Here is a 6000-nt window from a genome sequence, read left to right on the forward strand (position 1 = left end):
TGTGCACTGTTTCGCGACATTGAGCCACAGTTATGAGGTACGGTCATTAGGCGATAACTGTCATGGTGTGATATATAAAGTGAAGCTTAGGGTAACATTTTCTAATTAGTGCATTCGTAATCATGTCAAACATTACGCCGTGATGTCCGATTGAACACCAATCTCGGCGACGAAAACAGCTCGCCAAGTTGTATGCTCCGGGCTCATAGCACTCCTCGAAGTCCTACATGCAGCTTCAGTACTCTGTACTTGGGGTGCCTAGATGGGCGCTCCGTGGTGGTTGAAGACTGTTCTTTGAAAAGGTCAGTCGGCTCGCGCCATATTTGTGCCTACTCCGGGTTCCGCCTGCGTCAGTTGCATGTGCGTCTTCGTGTTTTCTGTAATTTCAGTTTTGCCTCAAGGCGGGGAAGACATCCTAGAGTGTTGCTTACCTGCGTGCACGAATCGTTCCCAAAATGGCTGGAGAAAGAGCAGTCAGATTTATCTTCAGTGTGGCAAAACGTCCGTTAACGAACTCATGGATAGAGCAGGTTTGTTGGCATTATCAGACAAAAATAAAATCATGTGCTTGCACTTCCTGCTTGAAGTTGTCAAAGGCTGTTTAAATAGCAACACACATGAATATATCATGTCTCATTTTCTTTCTGTTATGCTACGAGAAGCAAAAATCATAATACTCTGCTTTCTTTTCAAACAAAACGTTTTTAAATACTCATTCTTTCCTCGCATGGTAGTAGGGTGGGACGACCTTAATAGTACTTGGGAAGTGAATGACATACAGCAATTTCAGGCGTTCATCGAACTTACTGTGTGAAGTCTGGTCATTATCATTTACAGCTTTCTTTCTCTCTATTTTAGTGCCTTGTACCTCTATTCATGTGTCTACAGTTTCATGTATTGTATCATTTTATACATTTTCTTATTTTATTGCTTTGCTGTTTTGATGTTCAATGTTGTCATTTGCACCCTGTCATGGCTCCTACCTTGGGGCTAGCAGTATGGTAATAAAGAAAGAATGTTTGCGTTTCCTAGAGATATGAAGAGAAGGCTCCTGTGTCCTACAAGGATTAAACATGCATGGATGGGCAGGGTGTCCAGCTAAAACCTGCTCTGGCGTCTGTGTGCCCACTTCCACCCTATCGGTTAGGAGGATGGGATAATTGCAGGGCACAACGGTATACTCCTGGAATACTAGTGTTGCCGGGCTGGGGCCGTGCTCGTTAGCCGCTGCGGCAAGAAACCCCAATGGTGAGAACGGACCTTTTTTCAGTAGCGTACCCCTCTTGAGGCGGTCAGGCGAAGTATGATTGACGGGACGAGCTATCAAAAATTTGTGCAAACACTCGTTCCTAGTATCGGGTGGGCTTATTTTCCATACAGTAGTTAAGTGCAGAGCTGGTCTCGCCTTGTCTGTGCAGAGACGCGGTGAGTCATCTGTGAGCATACCTTGACACATTACCCCCCTCCCCCCCCCCCCCCCCCCCCCTCTGTTAAACCATGACAATGACAACAGGGAGTTGGTGAAACTCGCCCTGTCTTACCCATTGATTATGAGGCAGCGCACCATGAAACAGACAGGAAGAGGGACAAGCGCTGAACTTGTCATCTGACCTTGTGTTGTTTTTGTTGGAGTTGTTTCGTATTTATTCTGAGGCGCTCCTGAACATTTAGTTGCAAGTTCAGCGCTTGTCCCACTTCCTGTCTGTGTGTTTCATGGTGCGCTGCCTCATAATCATGGCATACCAACTGGCCCAATTATCCCCTTTACTTACGCGTTGAGGCAAGCTGGGGGAGGTGGGGACAATATAATGCGTCTGTTCGGAAGGCCTAGATGCTAGCACTGCACGCAATTATTGTGCAGTAGTCGTCGCGTTGATGGAGCGAGGGGTGTCGTTTCCTGGAAAGCACACGCAGCAAAGTCCTCCCCCTGTTTCCGCGTGGCATCCCGGCGAAAATGGCGGCCAAGGAGACTTCGCGCATGCGCAGTAGCGATACTTGAAAAAGGTCCACTGCTCAGAGCTTCATTCGATGCGACGAACGCTGCACAATAATTGCGTGCCGTGGGGAGAAGACATTGCCAGGTTCGTCAGCCTCCGATTGTCATGGGTTAACAGGGGTAGGGATGAAGGGAGGGGGGGGGGGGGGGGGGGGGGGTGATAGTGTGTTTACATATGACTCACGCGTCTCTGCTTATAGCCCTGCACTCAATTAGTGTTTGGAAAATTAGCCCACCCCACTATTGTGAACATATTTCTTCACAATTTCCGGCTAATCCCTCCCGTCAAACGTACTTCGCCTGGGCGGAGCGCAAGAGCATGACGAATGAAAGCAAAGCCCTGGTCAACCCCACGTCATTCATCCTCTATTTCATATATAAAGAGGTGGTATTCAAACATTGTACTCTTCCGGCCCTGTCCCTGCGTCATCTTGAAGTCCACTGGAGACACTCATAGGTTTACTCATGAAAGGAGAACTTCCATCTGCTCGCTTCTTCGAACAATGCGAGTGGCCTCTGGGAACGAGGCCGTTCGGCTGACAATAGCTGAAATACAAGGGAGCTGAAATACCCAAGAACTGGCAGAATATAAGTACTTCACAGGGAATGGATAAACGAAGGACAGATATACATGGCATGGAAAGCATGCCACCAGGGTGAATGGATGCCGCGATATGAAGCACAGGGCATTATGGGGATACAACAGATATGAAGTACTCAAGGTATTTTGAAAGGAAAAATGGTACCAGGGCTTACCTTCGAGAACGCGGTTTTCTGCAGAAGTCCGGTCGGGGTTATAAATAAATCAAAGATCTGTGGAAGATTAGCACTTGGAGCCTACTGCAAAACTACAAACGAAGCAATACAGTGAGGCATAGGCTGGGCTTCTTTGAGGCACCAGAGACTCAAATCAAAATATTGTACGAAGAACGCCTCAGGAAAATGGACGACAATAGGCGGGAAGCTAAATTATTTAAATACTTATACCGAAAGGGCATTGCCTCACAGTGGCGGAAATGGGTCATAAAACTAACCAGTAAGTATGTAGGAAGGCAGGTGGAGAAATAAAGAACATTAAATGACAGGCAAAGAACACGGAGGCCTAAAACTTGAATAATTCAATGGAAAAGAAGGTGGCCTTTGACATATGTAGAAAATAATAGAAAATAGGATTAAGAAGGACGCGTCTATGACAACTCAGGATGCAGCGGCCTTTTTTTTTTTTTTAGGCTAGATCAGGATGCCTTATAGAACCCGAAGCTACAGAAGGATGTTTAATCAAGCAGATGAAACTTGTGCTATGTGCAGTAGTTTCCCAGACACAATTGAACATTTTATACTGGAGTGTGAACATATCCATCCAGATGTCGGACACAGTAACCCTAGCCGAGGCCCTGGGTTTAGAGGTAACAAAGGAAGCATGATGTGAACGAATCAGTGGTAGAGGTAAGCAAAAACGTTTGAAGATCGGTGGATAAATAGCAGGGAGGGGACACATGGAAGCTAAATTGAAACTAAACAAGAGTATCTAAATTAACCCCCTATCTAAAACTAAAGTCGTTAATGTCGAATTATTTAAGTTAAAAGAATAAAAAACAAAGGTTGAGCATAGTGATGACTATGACCACCCCGTTTCCAAAAGGGAAGCTTAACAATCCATCCATCCATCCATCCACCCATCCATCCACCCATCCACCCACCCACCCATGCACCCGTCCATCCGTCCACTCGTCCGTCCGTCCGTCCGTGCGTCCATCCATCCATCCATCCATCCATCCATCCATCCATCCATCCATCCATCCATCCATCCATCCATCCATCCATCCATCATCCATCCATCCACCGTCCGTCCGTCCATCCATCCATCCATCCATCCATCACATCCATCCATCATCCATCCATCCATCCATCCATCCATCCATCCATCCATCCATCCATCCATCCATCCATCCATCTATCCATCCATCCACCCACCCACCCACCCGTCCGTCCGTCCGTCCGTCCCGTCCGTCCATCCATCCATCCATCCATCCATCCATCCATCCATTCATCCGTTCTGTTGGAAAACGAGCCCTTGAAGATAGCTGGCTTATAGAGTTTCCACAATTTGCCCAATATTTGCACACGGCCTTCAGGTCACTTGTGATGAACTTCATAGTTCCCGAGGTAGGGTATGAAGGAGCACTGAACAAGGGTAGAGGGGGGGGATGCCTCAGTTCGCACTTCGAGCCAGCGTTTAGACAAGTCTTCGTCTGGGCAGCACGATTACTGGAAGGAGTTTAAACACGCTTACGAAGAAGAAAAGCTAGGGCGCTTTTCTTCTTTGGAAGCAAAAGCCGTTGCGCTGCGAAGTGACACCCCCCCCCCCCCTTCTACCCTTATCCAATGTCTCTTTTCATACCGTGTAGCCATCTTCTTTCTCTCCTACCGACGTAGGGGAGAAAGTCAAGCTTTCGTATACGCCTATTACGCACCGGCATGCGTACACGTGGCCGACACGTAGACTGGAAATCAAGCAGACACAGTCAACTAAGACAACTTCTGCCAGAGCAAACTGAAGCTACTTCTGCACGCATAGACGATCTATCTTCGGCGGCTATGAGAAGCTTGTTATATAGCATAGACGCGCTAGCGCATGCCCGCTGTGCACGCGAAATGGCAAGGCTCCGGAAAGGTGTGGCCACTGTGCGCCAGATACAAGCGACGACCAACGACTTCTTCTCTTTGTAAACAACGTGACGAGAGGAATGTATGTACTTTGGCGGGTTAGGCGCGACAATGACAACTAGCTTGGTGGGTAAAATGTCCTTTTCTACCCGTCTCCGTGTTTACGCAGCGCTGTGGAGCTGTCCTATACGATGTGCAGTTCTTTTGTCTCAAACTGTGCGGTAGTCACGTTTAAATCAAGAATAGTATGCAGCACTCCCCAATTGCACTTCGCGCCGGCAAAATTAATCGCAAATCTTCGGCAAACACACAATTCTGTGATATTTCTGTGTTCTTAGAACAGGCGTTGCCGGTAATAAGGAGGCGTAAAATCCTGTCAATCGTTTGAAACGTATTGGCCAAATATATAAATCGGGTTATTGCAGATGTCGAACGACACCAAGTTGTTTTTTTTTTTTTTTTTTAAGTACCATTCCCGAAAGCAACTCCCCGGCGCGAACAAGTGTGGGCAGTCGTGAGTGAGCTCAGTTCTTGGATGGTGAATTGCAATTCAATATCAAGAGCGTGCATACCAAGTGAGGGGGTCGCGAAGCAGTGCTACGATAAACTTGTCTTTGAGAGCACTCCTTCTGCATACGTGTATAAAACTCATTAGCGTGAGTTCAAAGAAGAACAACGAAAGTGATGTTCAATTGTAGAGCCAGCAGTAAGAAAAACAGCGACATAATCATGCGTACATCGAATATTTATTTATACACAATTCGCACTAATGGTCAATAGTGCACCTCGATGAAACTTAAGAACGGGGCAGCAAACACCCATCAGGGGAGTCCCTCCATGAAGTGGGGAGCTCCCATGAAGTGATGGTACCACCCTAGTGGTAGTTAACCATGTAGCCGGAAAAATTCGAGGACAACATTCTGTGGCTCTGCTGAGAAGGCTCACCAGGGGAAAAAAGTGGCGGGCTTTTGTCCTCGTCGCTTGGAGACTGGGCCCAAACCGACCGTCTCTCCAAATCCCCCTTTCGCCCCACCGCTCCTTACTCCGAACGATACGCGCCAGGGCAGGATAACAAAGGCGCGTCTCATTCCCCTTTCTGTCTATCTTCGACTGCAGCGCCACATAATGAGGTTCCTGCGAGATTAACCCTAACAATCGCTGAATGGAGGACCTCCTTTGATGGGTATTTGCCGCTCTGTTCTTATCATATGCGGCATATATTTTGGAGCTGTCTCGTGAGTCAAACTGGAGTGTTGAACATAGTCTGACTCACTAGCTGCCGATAAAGACGCTACAAAACAACAAAAACAAAAAGTCTTCAAGTTCAGTCAGCATTC

This window comes from Amblyomma maculatum, chromosome 3 (genome assembly GCF_055883805.1).
Source record: "Amblyomma maculatum isolate TAMU_Amacu chromosome 3, ASM5588380v1, whole genome shotgun sequence".
Classification (NCBI taxonomy): Eukaryota; Metazoa; Arthropoda; class Arachnida; order Ixodida; family Ixodidae; genus Amblyomma; species Amblyomma maculatum.